Raw genomic sequence first — 17393 nt, forward strand, 5'->3', positions numbered from 1 at the left:
CAGCCACGTCTGAAAGGAAGGAGATAGGATTAAGTTCAGGGGCTAGGGCTAGGCTTTTGCCAGATGTACTCGTTCTACAATCATAGGAGAGCATCCGAGTCTGTCCTAAATGCACTTGTCAGTTTTCAGTCCAACTCTTTAGGCTAGCACCTTTGATAGCTCAGTTGGTAGAGCAGAGGACTGTAGTTGTTAATAAGGCGATCCTTAGGTCGCGGGTTCAAATCCGGCTCGAAGAAGACTTCTCTTTTCCCTCGCGCCACTGCCGGATATCATGGCCAGGTGCCTGCCTGCAGATGCGCTGGCATGCCAGAGTGCAATATGCTGAAGGCAGTGACGGATCATTTACACTGTTCCATTCAAATTTCTCAAACTTTATCTTGCCTCCCTAAAAGACTTGCAGACTTGAAAGCATAAAGCCACGCTGGTGTGGGTGTGTGGAGGTGGTGAATGAGGCAGCAACGTGTCGTTTAGAAGTTTGGCAAAAAAGGAAGTAGCAGAAGGAGGACGCTTTACATTCCTTTAACCTACACAGCATGTGGGTGGGGGGCTTCCAGAGTCTTGTAGTGGACTTGGTGTGCAAGAAAGCACACGCTTCCCTGACCGGGAATCGAACCCGGGCCGCGGCAGTGAGAGCGCCGAATCCTAGCCACTAGACCACCAGGGACACCGTTTTCAGCCCCGTCTGAAAGGAAGGAGATAGGATTAAGTTCAGGGGCTAGGGCTAGGCTTTTGCCAGATGTACTCGTTCTACAATCATAGGAGAGCATCCGAGTCTGTCCTAAATGCACTTGTCAGTTTTCAGTCCAACTCTTTAGGCTAGCACCTTTGATAGCTCAGTTGGTAGAGCAGAGGACTGTAGTTGTTAATAAGGCGATCCTTAGGTCGCGGGTTCAAATCCGGCTCGAAGAAGACTTTTCTTTTCCCTCGCGCCACTGCGGGATATCATGGCCAGGTGCCTGCCTGCAGATGCGCTGGCATGCCAGAGTGCAATCTGCTGAAGGCAGTGACGGATCATTTACACTGTTCCATTCAAATTTCTCAAACTTTATCTTGCCTCCCTAAAAGACTTGCAGACTTGAAAGCATAAAGCCACGCTGGTGTGGGTGTGTGGAGGTGGTGAATGAGGCAGCAACGTGTCGTTTAGAAGTTTGGCAAAAAAGGAAGTAGCAGAAGGAGGACGCTTTACATTCCTTTAACCTACACAGCATGTGCGTGGGGGGCTTCCAGAGTCTTGTAGTGGACTTGGTGTGCAAGAAAGCACACGCTTCCTTGACCGGGAATCGAACCCGGGCCGTGACGGTAAGCGCCGAATCCTAGCCACTAGACCACCAGGGACACCGTTTTCAGCCCCGTCTGAAAGGAAGGAGATAGGATTAAGTTCAGGGGCTAGGGCTAGGCTTTTGCCAGATGTACTCGTTCTACAATCATAGGAGAGCATCCGAGTCTGTCCTAAATGCACTTGTCAGTTTTCAGTCCAACTCTTTAGGCTAGCACCTTTGATAGCTCGGTTGGTAGAGCTGAGCGCTGTAGTTGTTAATAAAGCGATCCTTAGGTCGCGGGTTCAAATCCGGCTAGAAGAAGACTTCTCTTTTCCCTCGCGCCACTGCCGGATATCATGGCCAGGTGCCTGCCTGCAGATGCGCTGGCATGCCAGAGTGCAATATGCTGAAGGCAGTGACGGATCATTTACACTGTTCCATTCAAATTTCTCAAACTTTATCTTGCCTCCCTAAAAGACTTGCAGACTTGAAAGCATAAAGCCACGCTGGTGTGGGTGTGTGGAGGTGGTGAATGAGGCAGCAACGTGTCGTTTAGAAGTTTGGCAAAAAAGGAAGTAGCAGAAGGAGGACGCTTTACATTCCTTTAACCTACACAACATGTGGGTGGGGGGCTTCCAGAGTCTTGTAGTGGACTTGGTGTGCAAGAAAGCACACGCTTCCCTGACCGGGAATCGAACCCGGGCCGCGGCGGTGAGAGCATCGAATCCTAGCCACTAGACCACCAGGGACACCGTTTTCAGCCACGTCTGAAAGGAAGGAGATAGGATTAAGTTCAGGGGCTAGGGCTAGGCTTTTGCCAGATGTACTCGTTCTACAATCATAGGAGAGCATCCGAGTCTGTCCTAAATGCACTTGTCAGTTTTCAGTCCAACTCTTTAGGCTAGCACCTTTGATAGCTCAGTTGGTAGAGCAGAGGACTGTAGTTGTTAATAAGGCGATCCTTAGGTCGCGGGTTCAAATCCGGCTCGAAGAAGACTTCTCTTTTCCCTCGCGCCACTGCCGGATATCATGGCCAGGTGCCTGCCTGCAGATGCGCTGGCATGCCAGAGTGCAATATGCTGAAGGCAGTGACGGATCATTTACACTGTTCCATTCAAATTTCTCAAACTTTATCTTGCCTCCCTAAAAGACTTGCAGACTTGAAAGCATAAAGCCACGCTGGTGTGGGTGTGTGGAGGTGGTGAATGAGGCAGCAACGTGTCGTTTAGAAGTTTGGCAAAAAAGGAAGTAGCAGAAGGAGGACGCTTTACATTCCTTTAACCTACACAGCATGTGGGTGGGGGGCTTCCAGAGTCTTGTAGTGGACTTGGTGTGCAAGAAAGCACACGCTTCCCTGACCGGGAATCGAACCCGGGCCGCGGCAGTGAGAGCGCCGAATCCTAGCCACTAGACCACCAGGGACACCGTTTTCAGCCCCGTCTGAAAGGAAGGAGATAGGATTAAGTTCAGGGGCTAGGGCTAGGCTTTTGCCAGATGTACTCGTTCTACAATCATAGGAGAGCATCCGAGTCTGTCCTAAATGCACTTGTCAGTTTTCAGTCCAACTCTTTAGGCTAGCACCTTTGATAGCTCAGTTGGTAGAGCAGAGGACTGTAGTTGTTAATAAGGCGATCCTTAGGTCGCGGGTTCAAATCCGGCTCGAAGAAGACTTTTCTTTTCCCTCGCGCCACTGCGGGATATCATGGCCAGGTGCCTGCCTGCAGATGCGCTGGCATGCCAGAGTGCAATCTGCTGAAGGCAGTGACGGATCATTTACACTGTTCCATTCAAATTTCTCAAACTTTATCTTGCCTCCCTAAAAGACTTGCAGACTTGAAAGCATAAAGCCACGCTGGTGTGGGTGTGTGGAGGTGGTGAATGAGGCAGCAACGTGTCGTTTAGAAGTTTGGCAAAAAAGGAAGTAGCAGAAGGAGGACGCTTTACATTCCTTTAACCTACACAGCATGTGGGTGGGGGGCTTCCAGAGTCTTGTAGTGGACTTGGTGTGCAAGAAAGCACACGCTTCCCTGACCGGGAATCGAACCCGGGCCGCGACGGTAAGCGCCGAATCCTAGCCACTAGACCACCAGGGACACCGTTTTCAGCCCCGTCTGAAAGGAAGGAGATAGGATTAAGTTCAGGGGCTAGGGCTAGGCTTTTGCCAGATGTACTCGTTCTACAATCATAGGAGAGCATCCGAGTCTGTCCTAAATGCACTTGTCAGTTTTCAGTCCAACTCTTTAGGCTAGCACCTTTGATAGCTCGGTTGGTAGAGCTGAGGACTGTAGTTGTTAATAAAGCGATCCTTAGGTCGCGGGTTCAAATCCGGCTAGAAGAAGACTTCTCTTTTCCCTCGCGCCACTGCCGGATATCATGGCCAGGTGCCTGCCTGCAGATGCGCTGGCATGCCAGAGTGCAATATGCTGAAGGCAGTGACGGATCATTTACACTGTTCCATTCAAATTTCTCAAACTTTATCTTGCCTCCCTAAAAGACTTGCAGACTTGAAAGCATAAAGCCACGCTGGTGTGGGTGTGTGGAGGTGGTGAATGAGGCAGCAACGTGTCGTTTAGAAGTTTGGCAAAAAAGGAAGTAGCAGAAGGAGGACGCTTTACATTCCTTTAACCTACACAACATGTGGGTGGGGGGCTTCCAGAGTCTTGTAGTGGACTTGGTGTGCAAGAAAGCACACGCTTCCCTGACCGGGAATCGAACCCGGGCCGCGGCGGTGAGAGCGCCGAATCCTAGCCACTAGACCACCAGGGACACCGTTTTCAGCCACGTCTGAAAGGAAGGAGATAGGATTAAGTTCAGGGGCTAGGGCTAGGCTTTTGCCAGATGTACTCGTTCTACAATCATAGGAGAGCATCCGAGTCTGTCCTAAATGCACTTGTCAGTTTTCAGTCCAACTCTTTAGGCTAGCACCTTTGATAGCTCAGTTGGTAGAGCAGAGGACTGTAGTTGTTAATAAGGCGATCCTTAGGTCGCGGGTTCAAATCCGGCTCGAAGAAGACTTCTCTTTTCCCTCGCGCCACTGCCGGATATCATGGCCAGGTGCCTGCCTGCAGATGCGCTGGCATGCCAGAGTGCAATATGCTGAAGGCAGTGACGGATCATTTACACTGTTCCATTCAAATTTCTCAAACTTTATCTTGCCTCCCTAAAAGACTTGCAGACTTGAAAGCATAAAGCCACGCTGGTGTGGGTGTGTGGAGGTGGTGAATGAGGCAGCAACGTGTCGTTTAGAAGTTTGGCAAAAAAGGAAGTAGCAGAAGGAGGACGCTTTACATTCCTTTAACCTACACAGCATGTGGGTGGGGGGCTTCCAGAGTCTTGTAGTGGACTTGGTGTGCAAGAAAGCACACGCTTCCCTGACCGGGAATCGAACCCGGGCCGCGGCAGTGAGAGCGCCGAATCCTAGCCACTAGACCACCAGGGACACCGTTTTCAGCCCCGTCTGAAAGGAAGGAGATAGGATTAAGTTCAGGGGCTAGGGCTAGGCTTTTGCCAGATGTACTCGTTCTACAATCATAGGAGAGCATCCGAGTCTGTCCTAAATGCACTTGTCAGTTTTCAGTCCAACTCTTTAGGCTAGCACCTTTGATAGCTCAGTTGGTAGAGCAGAGGACTGTAGTTGTTAATAAGGCGATCCTTAGGTCGCGGGTTCAAATCCGGCTCGAAGAAGACTTTTCTTTTCCCTCGCGCCACTGCGGGATATCATGGCCAGGTGCCTGCCTGCAGATGCGCTGGCATGCCAGAGTGCAATCTGCTGAAGGCAGTGACGGATCATTTACACTGTTCCATTCAAATTTCTCAAACTTTATCTTGCCTCCCTAAAAGACTTGCAGACTTGAAAGCATAAAGCCACGCTGGTGTGGGTGTGTGGAGGTGGTGAATGAGGCAGCAACGTGTCGTTTAGAAGTTTGGCAAAAAAGGAAGTAGCAGAAGGAGGACGCTTTACATTCCTTTAACCTACACAGCATGTGCGTGGGGGGCTTCCAGAGTCTTGTAGTGGACTTGGTGTGCAAGAAAGCACACGCTTCCTTGACCGGGAATCGAACCCGGGCCGTGACGGTAAGCGCCGAATCCTAGCCACTAGACCACCAGGGACACCGTTTTCAGCCCCGTCTGAAAGGAAGGAGATAGGATTAAGTTCAGGGGCTAGGGCTAGGCTTTTGCCAGATGTACTCGTTCTACAATCATAGGAGAGCATCCGAGTCTGTCCTAAATGCACTTGTCAGTTTTCAGTCCAACTCTTTAGGCTAGCACCTTTGATAGCTCGGTTGGTAGAGCTGAGCGCTGTAGTTGTTAATAAAGCGATCCTTAGGTCGCGGGTTCAAATCCGGCTAGAAGAAGACTTCTCTTTTCCCTCGCGCCACTGCCGGATATCATGGCCAGGTGCCTGCCTGCAGATGCGCTGGCATGCCAGAGTGCAATATGCTGAAGGCAGTGACGGATCATTTACACTGTTCCATTCAAATTTCTCAAACTTTATCTTGCCTCCCTAAAAGACTTGCAGACTTGAAAGCATAAAGCCACGCTGGTGTGGGTGTGTGGAGGTGGTGAATGAGGCAGCAACGTGTCGTTTAGAAGTTTGGCAAAAAAGGAAGTAGCAGAAGGAGGACGCTTTACATTCCTTTAACCTACACAACATGTGGGTGGGGGGCTTCCAGAGTCTTGTAGTGGACTTGGTGTGCAAGAAAGCACACGCTTCCCTGACCGGGAATCGAACCCGGGCCGCGGCGGTGAGAGCATCGAATCCTAGCCACTAGACCACCAGGGACACCGTTTTCAGCCACGTCTGAAAGGAAGGAGATAGGATTAAGTTCAGGGGCTAGGGCTAGGCTTTTGCCAGATGTACTCGTTCTACAATCATAGGAGAGCATCCGAGTCTGTCCTAAATGCACTTGTCAGTTTTCAGTCCAACTCTTTAGGCTAGCACCTTTGATAGCTCAGTTGGTAGAGCAGAGGACTGTAGTTGTTAATAAGGCGATCCTTAGGTCGCGGGTTCAAATCCGGCTCGAAGAAGACTTCTCTTTTCCCTCGCGCCACTGCCGGATATCATGGCCAGGTGCCTGCCTGCAGATGCGCTGGCATGCCAGAGTGCAATATGCTGAAGGCAGTGACGGATCATTTACACTGTTCCATTCAAATTTCTCAAACTTTATCTTGCCTCCCTAAAAGACTTGCAGACTTGAAAGCATAAAGCCACGCTGGTGTGGGTGTGTGGAGGTGGTGAATGAGGCAGCAACGTGTCGTTTAGAAGTTTGGCAAAAAAGGAAGTAGCAGAAGGAGGACGCTTTACATTCCTTTAACCTACACAGCATGTGGGTGGGGGGCTTCCAGAGTCTTGTAGTGGACTTGGTGTGCAAGAAAGCACACGCTTCCCTGACCGGGAATCGAACCCGGGCCGCGGCAGTGAGAGCGCCGAATCCTAGCCACTAGACCACCAGGGACACCGTTTTCAGCCCCGTCTGAAAGGAAGGAGATAGGATTAAGTTCAGGGGCTAGGGCTAGGCTTTTGCCAGATGTACTCGTTCTACAATCATAGGAGAGCATCCGAGTCTGTCCTAAATGCACTTGTCAGTTTTCAGTCCAACTCTTTAGGCTAGCACCTTTGATAGCTCAGTTGGTAGAGCAGAGGACTGTAGTTGTTAATAAGGCGATCCTTAGGTCGCGGGTTCAAATCCGGCTCGAAGAAGACTTTTCTTTTCCCTCGCGCCACTGCGGGATATCATGGCCAGGTGCCTGCCTGCAGATGCGCTGGCATGCCAGAGTGCAATCTGCTGAAGGCAGTGACGGATCATTTACACTGTTCCATTCAAATTTCTCAAACTTTATCTTGCCTCCCTAAAAGACTTGCAGACTTGAAAGCATAAAGCCACGCTGGTGTGGGTGTGTGGAGGTGGTGAATGAGGCAGCAACGTGTCGTTTAGAAGTTTGGCAAAAAAGGAAGTAGCAGAAGGAGGACGCTTTACATTCCTTTAACCTACACAGCATGTGCGTGGGGGGCTTCCAGAGTCTTGTAGTGGACTTGGTGTGCAAGAAAGCACACGCTTCCTTGACCGGGAATCGAACCCGGGCCGTGACGGTAAGCGCCGAATCCTAGCCACTAGACCACCAGGGACACCGTTTTCAGCCCCGTCTGAAAGGAAGGAGATAGGATTAAGTTCAGGGGCTAGGGCTAGGCTTTTGCCAGATGTACTCGTTCTACAATCATAGGAGAGCATCCGAGTCTGTCCTAAATGCACTTGTCAGTTTTCAGTCCAACTCTTTAGGCTAGCACCTTTGATAGCTCGGTTGGTAGAGCTGAGGACTGTAGTTGTTAATAAAGCGATCCTTAGGTCGCGGGTTCAAATCCGGCTAGAAGAAGACTTCTCTTTTCCCTCGCGCCACTGCCGGATATCATGGCCAGGTGCCTGCCTGCAGATGCGCTGGCATGCCAGAGTGCAATATGCTGAAGGCAGTGACGGATCATTTACACTGTTCCATTCAAATTTCTCAAACTTTATCTTGCCTCCCTAAAAGACTTGCAGACTTGAAAGCATAAAGCCACGCTGGTGTGGGTGTGTGGAGGTGGTGAATGAGGCAGCAACGTGTCGTTTAGAAGTTTGGCAAAAAAGGAAGTAGCAGAAGGAGGACGCTTTACATTCCTTTAACCTACACAACATGTGGGTGGGGGGCTTCCAGAGTCTTGTAGTGGACTTGGTGTGCAAGAAAGCACACGCTTCCCTGACCGGGAATCGAACCCGGGCCGCGGCGGTGAGAGCACCGAATCCTAGCCACTAGACCACCAGGGACACCGTTTTCAGCCACGTCTGAAAGGAAGGAGATAGGATTAAGTTCAGGGGCTAGGGCTAGGCTTTTGCCAGATGTACTCGTTCTACAATCATAGGAGAGCATCCGAGTCTGTCCTAAATGCACTTGTCAGTTTTCAGTCCAACTCTTTAGGCTAGCACCTTTGATAGCTCAGTTGGTAGAGCAGAGGACTGTAGTTGTTAATAAGGCGATCCTTAGGTCGCGGGTTCAAATCTGGCTCGAAGAAGACTTCTCTTTTCCCTCGCGCCACTGCCGGATATCATGGCCAGGTGCCTGCCTGCAGATGCGCTGGCATGCCAGAGTGCAATCTGCTGAAGGCAGTGACGGATCATTTACACTGTTCCATTCAAATTTCTCAAACTTTATCTTGCCTCCCTAAAAGACTTGCAGACTTGAAAGCATAAAGCCACGCTGGTGTGGGTGTGTGGAGGTGGTGAATGAGGCAGCAACGTGTCGTTTAGAAGTTTGGCAAAAAAGGAAGTAGCAGAAGGAGGACGCTTTACATTCCTTTAACCTACACAGCATGTGCGTGGGGGGCTTCCAGAGTCTTGTAGTGGACTTGGTGTGCAAGAAAGCACACGCTTCCCTGACCGGGAATCGAACCCGGGCCGCGGCGGTGAGAGCACCGAATCCTAGCCACTAGACCACCAGGGACACCGTTTTCAGCCACGTCTGAAAGGAAGGAGATAGGATTAAGTTCAGGGGCTAGGGCTAGGCTTTTGCCAGACGTACTCGTTCTACAATCATAGGAGAGCATCCGAGTCTGTCCTAAATGCACTTGTCAGTTTTCATTCCAACTCTTTAAGCTAGCACCTTTGATAGCTCAGTTGGTAGAGCAGAGGACTGTAGTTGTTAATAAGGCGATCCTTAGGTCGCGGGTTCAAATCCGGCTCGAAGAAGACTTTTCTTTTCCCTCGCGCCACTGCGGGATATCATGGCCAGGTGCCTGCCTGCAGATGCGCTGGCATGCCAGAGTGCAATCTGCTGAAGGCAGTGACGGATCATTTACACTGTTCCATTCAAATTTCTCAAACTTTATCTTGCCTCCCTAAAAGACTTGCAGACTTGAAAGCATAAAGCCACGCTGGTGTGGGTGTGTGGAGGTGGTGAATGAGGCAGCAATGTGTCGTTTAGAAGTTTGGCAAAAAAGGAAGTAGCAGAAGGAGGACGCTTTACATTCCTTTAACCTACACAGCATGTGGGTGGGGGGCTTCCAGAGTCTTGTAGTGGACTTGGTGTGCAAGAAAGCACACGCTTCCCTGACCGGGAATCGAACCCGGGCCGCGGCGGTGAGAGCGCCGAATCCTAGCCACTAGACCACCAGGGACACCGTTTTCAGCCACGTCTGAAAGGAAGGAGATAGGATTAAGTTCAGGGGCTAGGGCTTGGCTTTTGCCAGACGTACTCGTTCTACAATCATAGGAGAGCATCCGAGTCTGTCCTAAATGCACTTGTCAGTTTTCAGTCCAACTCTTTAGGCTAGCACCTTTGATAGCTCAGTTGGTAGAGCTGAGGACTGTAGTTGTTAATAAGGCGATCCTTAGGTCGAGGGTTCAAATCCGGCTAGAAGAAGACTTTTCTTTTCCCTCGCGCCACTGCGGGATATCATGGCCAGGTGCCTGCCTGCAGATGCGCTGGCATGCCAGGGTGCAATCTGCTGAAGGCAGTGACGGATCATTTACACTGTTCCATTCAAATTTCTCAAACTTTATCTTGCCTCCCTAAAAGACTTGCAGACTTGAAAGCATAAAGCCACGCTGGTGTGGGTGTGTGGAGGTGGTGAATGAGGCAGCAACGTGTCGTTTAGAAGTTTGGCAAAAAAGGAAGTAGCAGAAGGAGGACGCTTTACATTCCTTTAACCTACACAGCATGTGCGTGGGGGGCTTCCAGAGTCTTGTAGTGGACTTGGTGTGCAAGAAAGCACACGCTTCCCTGACCGGGAATCGAACCCGGGCCGCGGCGGTGAGAGCGCCGAATCCTAGCCACTAGACCACCAGGGACACCGTTTTCAGCCACGTCTGAAAGGAAGGAGATAGGATTAAGTTCAGGGGCTAGGGCTTGGCTTTTGCCAGACGTACTCGTTCTACAATCATAGGAGAGCATCCGAGTCTGTCCTAAATGCACTTGTCAGTTTTCAGTCCAACTCTTTAGGCTAGCACCTTTGATAGCTCAGTTGGTAGAGCTGAGGACTGTAGTTGTTAATAAGGCGATCCTTAGGTCGAGGGTTCAAATCCGGCTAGAAGAAGACTTTTCTTTTCCCTCGCGCCACTGCGGGATATCATGGCCAGGTGCCTGCCTGCAGATGCGCTGGCATGCCAGGGTGCAATCTGCTGAAGGCAGTGACGGATCATTTACACTGTTCCATTCAAATTTCTCAAACTTTATCTTGCCTCCCTAAAAGACTTGCAGACTTGAAAGCATAAAGCCACGCTGGTGTGGGTGTGTGGAGGTGGTGAATGAGGCAGCAACGTGTCGTTTAGAAGTTTGGCAAAAAAGGAAGTAGCAGAAGGAGGACGCTTTACATTCCTTTAACCTACACAGCATGTGCGTGGGGGGCTTCCAGAGTCTTGTAGTGGACTTGGTGTGCAAGAAAGCACACGCTTCCCTGACCGGGAATCGAACCCGGGCCGCGGCGGTGAGAGCGCCGAATCCTAGCCACTAGACCACCAGGGACACCGTTTTCAGCCACGTCTGAAAGGAAGGAGATAGGATTAAGTTCAGGGGCTAGGGCTAGGCTTTTGCCAGACGTACTCGTTCTACAATCATAGGAGAGCATCCGAGTCTGTCCTAAATGCACTTGTCAGTTTTCAGTCCAACTCTTTAGGCTAGCACCTTTGATAGCTCAGTTGGTAGAGCTGAGGACTGTAGTTGTTAATAAGGCGATCCTTAGGTCGAGGGTTCAAATCCGGCTAGAAGAAGACTTTTCTTTTCCCTCGCGCCACTGCGGGATATCATGGCCAGGTGCCTGCCTGCAGATGCGCTGGCATGCCAGAGTGCAATCTGCTGAAGGCAGTGACGGATCATTTACACTGTTCCATTCAAATTTCTCAAACTTTATCTTGCCTCCCTAAAAGACTTGCAGACTTGAAAGCATAAAGCCACGCTGGTGTGGGTGTGTGGAGGTGGTGAATGAGGGAGCAACGTGTCGTTTAGAAGTTTGGCAAAAAAGGAAGTAGCAGAAGGAGGACGCTTTACATTCCTTTAACCTACGCAGCATGTGCGTGGGGGGCTTCCAGAGTCTTGTAGTGGACTTGGTGTGCAAGAAAGCACACGCTTCCCTGACCGGGAATCGAACCCGGGCCGCGGCGGTGAGTGCGCCGAATCCTAGCCACTAGACCACCAGGGACACCGTTTTCAGCCACCTCTGAAAGGAAGGAGATAGGATTAAGTTCAGGGGCTAGGGCTAGGCTTTTGCCAGACGTACTCGTTCTACAATCATAGGAGAGCATCCGAGTCTGTCCTAAATGCACTTGTCAGTTTTCAGTCCAACTCTTTAGGCTAGCACCTTTGATAGCTCAGTTGGTAGAGCTGAGGACTGTAGTTGTTAATAAGGCGATCCTTAGGTCGAGGGTTCAAATCCGGCTAGAAGAAGACTTTTCTTTTCCCTCGCGCCACTGCGGGATATCATGGCCAGGTGCCTGCCTGCAGATGCGCTGGCATGCCAGAGTGCAATCTGCTGAAGGCAGTGACGGATCATTTACACTGTTCCATTCAAATTTCTCAAACTTTATCTTGCCTCCCTAAAAGACTTGCAGACTTGAAAGCATAAAGCCACGCTGGTGTGGGTGTGTGGAGGTGGTGAATGAGGCAGCAACGTGTCGTTTAGAAGTTTGGCAAAAAAGGAAGTAGCAGAAGGAGGACGCTTTACATTCCTTTAACCTACACAGCATGTGCGTGGGGGGCTTCCAGAGTCTTGTAGTGGACTTGGTGTGCAAGAAAGCACACGCTTCCCTGACCGGGAATCGAACCCGGGCCGCGGCGGTGAGAGCGCCGAATCCTAGCCACTAGACCACCAGGGACACCGTTTTCAGCCACCTCTGAAAGGAAGGAGATAGGATTAAGTTCAGGGGCTAGGGCTAGGCTTTTGCCAGACGTACTCGTTCTACAATCATAGGAGAGCATCCGAGTCTGTCCTAAATGCACTTGTCAGTTTTCAGTCCAACTCTTTAGGCTAGCACCTTTGATAGCTCAGTTGGTAGAGCTGAGGACTGTAGTTGTTAATAAGGCGATCCTTAGGTCGAGGGTTCAAATCCGGCTAGAAGAAGACTTTTCTTTTCCCTCGCGCCACTGCGGGATATCATGGCCAGGTGCCTGCCTGCAGATGCGCTGGCATGCCAGAGTGCAATCTGCTGAAGGCAGTGACGGATCATTTACACTGTTCCATTCAAATTTCTCAAACTTTATCTTGCCTCCCTAAAAGACTTGCAGACATGAAAGCATAAAGCCACGCTGGTGTGGGTGTGTGGAGGTGGTGAATGAGGCAGCAACGTGTCGTTTAGAAGTTTGGCAAAAAAGGAAGTAGCAGAAGGAGGACGCTTTACATTCCTTTAACCTACACAGCATGTGGGTGGGGGGCTTCCAGAGTCTTGTAGTGGACTTGGTGTGCAAGAAAGCACACGCTTCCCTGACCGGGAATCGAACCCGGGCCACGGCGGTGAGAGCGCCGAATCCTAGCCACTAGACCACCAGGGACACCGTTTTCAGCCACGTCTGAAAGGAAGGAGATAGGATTAAGTTCAGGGGCTAGGACTAGGCTTTTGCCAGATGTACTCATTCTACAATCATAGGAGAGCATCCGAGTCTGTCCTAAATGCACTTGTCAGTTTTCAGTCCAACTCTTTAGGCTAGCACCTTTGATAGCTCAGTTGGTAGAGCAGAGGACTGTAGTTGTTAATAAGGCGATCCATAGGTCGCGGGTTCAAATCCGGCTCGAAGAAGACTTTTCTTTTCCCTCGCGCCACTGCGGGATATCATGGCCAGGTGCCTGCCTGCAGATGCGCTGGCATGCCAGAGTGCAATCTGCTGAAGGCAGTGACGGATCATTTACATTGTTCCATTCAAATTTCTCAAACTTTACCTTGCCTCCCTAAAAGACTTGCAGACATGAAAGCATAAAGCCACGCTGGTGTGGGTGTGTGGAGGTGGTGAATGAGGCAGCAACGTGTCGTTTAGAAGTTTGGCAAAAAAGGAAGTAGCAGAAGGAGGACGCTTTACATTCCTTTAACCTACACAGCATGTGCGTGGGGGGCTTCCAGAGTCTTGTAGTGGACTTGGTGTGCAAGAAAGCACACGCTTCCTTGACCGGGAATCGAACCCGGGCCGCGGCAGTGAGAGCGCCGAATCCTAGCCACTAGACCACCAGGGACACCGTTTTCAGCCACGTCTGAAAGGAAGGAGATAGGATTAAGTTCAGGGGCTAGGGCTAGGCTTTTGCCAGACGTACTCGTTCTACAATCATAGGAGAGCATCCGAGTCTGTCCTAAATGCACTTGTCAGTTTTCAGTCCAACTCTTTAGGCTAGCACCTTTGATAGCTCAGTTGGTAGAGCTGAGGACTGTAGTTGTTAATAAGGCGATCCTTAGGTCGAGGGTTCAAATCCGGCTAGAAGAAGACTTTTCTTTTCCCTCGCGCCACTGCGGGATATCATGGCCAGGTGCCTGCCTGCAGATGCGCTGGCATGCCAGAGTGCAATCTGCTGAAGGCAGTGACGGATCATTTACACTGTTCCATTCAAATTTCTCAAACTTTATCTTGCCTCCCTAAAAGACTTGCAGACTTGAAAGCATAAAGCCACGCTGGTGTGGGTGTGTGGAGGTGGTGAATGAGGCAGCAACGTGTCGTTTAGAAGTTTGGCAAAAAAGGAAGTAGCAGAAGGAGGACGCTTTACATTCCTTTAACCTACACAGCATGTGCGTGGGGGGCTTCCAGAGTCTTGTAGTGGACTTGGTGTGCAAGAAAGCACACGCTTCCCTGACCGGGAATCGAACCCAGGCCGCGGCGGTGAGAGCACCGAATCCTAGCCACTAGACCACCAGGGACACCGTTTTCAGCCACGTCTGAAAGGAAGGAGATAGGATTAAGTTCAGGGGCTAGGGCTAGGCTTTTGCCAGACGTACTCGTTCTACAATCATAGGAGAGCATCCGAGTCTGTCCTAAATGCACTTGTCAGTTTTCATTCCAACTCTTTAAGCTAGCACCTTTGATAGCTCAGTTGGTAGAGCAGAGGACTGTAGTTGTTAATAAGGCGATCCTTAGGTCGCGGGTTCAAATCCGGCTCGAAGAAGACTTTTCTTTTCCCTCGCGCCACTGCGGGATATCATGGCCAGGTGCCTGCCTGCAGATGCGCTGGCATGCCAGAGTGCAATCTGCTGAAGGCAGTGACGGATCATTTACACTGTTCCATTCAAATTTCTCAAACTTTATCTTGCCTCCCTAAAAGACTTGCAGACTTGAAAGCATAAAGCCACGCTGGTGTGGGTGTGTGGAGGTGGTGAATGAGGCAGCAACGTGTCGTTTAGAAGTTTGGCAAAAAAGGAAGTAGCAGAAGGAGGACGCTTTACATTCCTTTAACCTACACAGCATGTGCGTGGGGGGCTTCCAGAGTCTTGTAGTGGACTTGGTGTGCAAGAAAGCACACGCTTCCCTGACCGGGAATCGAACCCGGGCCGCGGCGGTGAGTGCGCCGAATCCTAGCCACTAGACCACCAGGGACACCGTTTTCAGCCACCTCTGAAAGGAAGGAGATAGGATTAAGTTCAGGGGCTAGGGCTAGGCTTTTGCCAGACGTACTCGTTCTACAATCATAGGAGAGCATCCGAGTCTGTCCTAAATGCACTTGTCAGTTTTCAGTCCAACTCTTTAGGCTAGCACCTTTGATAGCTCAGTTGGTAGAGCTGAGGACTGTAGTTGTTAATAAGGCGATCCTTAGGTCGAGGGTTCAAATCCGGCTAGAAGAAGACTTTTCTTTTCCCTCGCGCCACTGCGGGATATCATGGCCAGGTGCCTGCCTGCAGATGCGCTGGCATGCCAGAGTGCAATCTGCTGAAGGCAGTGACGGATCATTTACACTGTTCCATTCAAATTTCTCAAACTTTATCTTGCCTCCCTAAAAGACTTGCAGACATGAAAGCATAAAGCCACGCTGGTGTGGGTGTGTGGAGGTGGTGAATGAGGCAGCAACGTGTCGTTTAGAAGTTTGGCAAAAAAGGAAGTAGCAGAAGGAGGACGCTTTACATTCCTTTAACCTACACAGCATGTGCGTGGGGGGCTTCCAGAGTCTTGTAGTGGACTTGGTGTGCAAGAAAGCACACGCTTCCCTGACCGGGAATCGAACCCGGGCCGCGGCGGTGAGAGCACCGAATCCTAGCCACTAGACCACCAGGGACACCGTTTTCAGCCACGTCTGAAAGGAAGGAGATAGGATTAAGTTCAGGGGCTAGGGCTAGGCTTTTGCCAGACGTACTCGTTCTACAATCATAGGAGAGCATCCGAGTCTGTCCTAAATGCACTTGTCAGTTTTCATTCCAACTCTTTAAGCTAGCACCTTTGATAGCTCAGTTGGTAGAGCAGAGGACTGTAGTTGTTAATAAGGCGATCCTTAGGTCGCGGGTTCAAATCCGGCTCGAAGAAGACTTTTCTTTTCCCTCGCGCCACTGCGGGATATCATGGCCAGGTGCCTGCCTGCAGATGCGCTGGCATGCCAGAGTGCAATCTGCTGAAGGCAGTGACGGATCATTTACACTGTTCCATTCAAATTTCTCAAACTTTATCTTGCCTCCCTAAAAGACTTGCAGACTTGAAAGCATAAAGCCACGCTGGTGTGGGTGTGTGGAGGTGGTGAATGAGGCAGCAACGTGTCGTTTAGAAGTTTGGCAAAAAAGGAAGTAGCAGAAGGAGGACGCTTTACATTCCTTTAACCTACACAGCATGTGCGTGGGGGGCTTCCAGAGTCTTGTAGTGGACTTGGTGTGCAAGAAAGCACACGCTTCCCTGACCGGGAATCGAACCCGGGCCGCGGCGGTGAGTGCGCCGAATCCTAGCCACTAGACCACCAGGGACACCGTTTTCAGCCACCTCTGAAAGGAAGGAGATAGGATTAAGTTCAGGGGCTAGGGCTAGGCTTTTGCCAGACGTACTCGTTCTACAATCATAGGAGAGCATCCGAGTCTGTCCTAAATGCACTTGTCAGTTTTCAGTCCAACTCTTTAGGCTAGCACCTTTGATAGCTCAGTTGGTAGAGCTGAGGACTGTAGTTGTTAATAAGGCGATCCTTAGGTCGAGGGTTCAAATCCGGCTAGAAGAAGACTTTTCTTTTCCCTCGCGCCACTGCGGGATATCATGGCCAGGTGCCTGCCTGCAGATGCGCTGGCATGCCAGAGTGCAATCTGCTGAAGGCAGTGACGGATCATTTACACTGTTCCATTCAAATTTCTCAAACTTTATCTTGCCTCCCTAAAAGACTTGCAGACATGAAAGCATAAAGCCACGCTGGTGTGGGTGTGTGGAGGTGGTGAATGAGGCAGCAACGTGTCGTTTAGAAGTTTGGCAAAAAAGGAAGTAGCAGAAGGAGGACGCTTTACATTCCTTTAACCTACACAGCATGTGGGTGGGGGGCTTCCAGAGTCTTGTAGTGGACTTGGTGTGCAAGAAAGCACACGCTTCCCTGACCGGGAATCGAACCCGGGCCACGGCGGTGAGAGCGCCGAATCCTAGCCACTAGACCACCAGGGACACCGTTTTCAGCCACGTCTGAAAGGAAGAAGATAGGATTAAGTTCAGGGGCTAGGACTAGGCTTTTGCCAGATGTACTCATTCTACAATCATAGGAGAGCATCCGAGTCTGTCCTAAATGCACTTGTCAGTTTTCAGTCCAACTCTGTAGGCTAGCACCTTTGATAGCTCAGTTGGTAGAGCAGAGGACTGTAGTTGTTAATAAGGCGATCCTTAGGTCGCGGGTTCAAATCCGGCTCGAAGAAGACTTTTCTTTTCCCTCGCGCCACTGCGGGATATCATGGCCAGGTGCCTGCCTGCAGATGCGCTGGCATGCCAGAGTGCAATCTGCTGAAGGCAGTGACGGATCATTTACATTGTTCCATTCAAATTTCTCAAACTTTACCTTGCCTCCCTAAAAGACTTGCAGACATGAAAGCATAAAGCCACGCTGGTGTGGGTGTGTGGAGGTGGTGAATGAGGCAGCAACGTGTCGTTTAGAAGTTTGGCAAAAAAGGAAGTAGCAGAAGGAGGACGCTTTACATTCCTTTAACCTACACAGCATGTGGGTGGGGGGCTTCCAGAGTCTTGTAGTGGACTTGGTGT

At 50.5% G+C, this 17393-nt stretch overlaps 10 non-coding genes across 10 annotated transcripts; all 10 read right to left on the reverse strand.

The window, feature by feature from the left end:
• Positions 1-3953: 3953 nt before the first annotated feature.
• Positions 3954-4025, reverse strand: trnae-cuc (transfer RNA glutamic acid (anticodon CUC)). The gene has a single exon. It is a non-coding gene; the product is annotated as a tRNA-Glu (tRNA).
• Positions 4026-7987: 3962 nt separating this feature from the next.
• trnae-cuc (transfer RNA glutamic acid (anticodon CUC)) lies at positions 7988-8059 on the reverse strand. Its single transcript has one exon. It is a non-coding gene; the product is annotated as a tRNA-Glu (tRNA).
• Positions 8060-8660: 601 nt separating this feature from the next.
• trnae-cuc (transfer RNA glutamic acid (anticodon CUC)) lies at positions 8661-8732 on the reverse strand. Its single transcript has one exon. It is a non-coding gene; the product is annotated as a tRNA-Glu (tRNA).
• A 601-nt stretch (positions 8733-9333) lies between these two features.
• On the reverse strand, positions 9334-9405 carry trnae-cuc (transfer RNA glutamic acid (anticodon CUC)). The gene has a single exon. It is a non-coding gene; the product is annotated as a tRNA-Glu (tRNA).
• A 601-nt stretch (positions 9406-10006) lies between these two features.
• trnae-cuc (transfer RNA glutamic acid (anticodon CUC)) lies at positions 10007-10078 on the reverse strand. Its single transcript has one exon. It is a non-coding gene; the product is annotated as a tRNA-Glu (tRNA).
• Positions 10079-10679: 601 nt separating this feature from the next.
• On the reverse strand, positions 10680-10751 carry trnae-cuc (transfer RNA glutamic acid (anticodon CUC)). Its single transcript has one exon. It is a non-coding gene; the product is annotated as a tRNA-Glu (tRNA).
• Positions 10752-12025: 1274 nt separating this feature from the next.
• trnae-cuc (transfer RNA glutamic acid (anticodon CUC)) lies at positions 12026-12097 on the reverse strand. Its single transcript has one exon. It is a non-coding gene; the product is annotated as a tRNA-Glu (tRNA).
• A 601-nt stretch (positions 12098-12698) lies between these two features.
• trnae-cuc (transfer RNA glutamic acid (anticodon CUC)) lies at positions 12699-12770 on the reverse strand. The gene has a single exon. It is a non-coding gene; the product is annotated as a tRNA-Glu (tRNA).
• Positions 12771-15390: 2620 nt separating this feature from the next.
• trnae-cuc (transfer RNA glutamic acid (anticodon CUC)) lies at positions 15391-15462 on the reverse strand. The gene has a single exon. It is a non-coding gene; the product is annotated as a tRNA-Glu (tRNA).
• A 1274-nt stretch (positions 15463-16736) lies between these two features.
• On the reverse strand, positions 16737-16808 carry trnae-cuc (transfer RNA glutamic acid (anticodon CUC)). Its single transcript has one exon. It is a non-coding gene; the product is annotated as a tRNA-Glu (tRNA).
• Positions 16809-17393: the final 585 nt, after the last annotated feature.

The sequence above is a fragment of the Hoplias malabaricus genome, unplaced genomic scaffold (assembly GCF_029633855.1).
Source record: "Hoplias malabaricus isolate fHopMal1 unplaced genomic scaffold, fHopMal1.hap1 scaffold_54, whole genome shotgun sequence".
Classification (NCBI taxonomy): domain Eukaryota; kingdom Metazoa; phylum Chordata; class Actinopteri; order Characiformes; family Erythrinidae; genus Hoplias; species Hoplias malabaricus.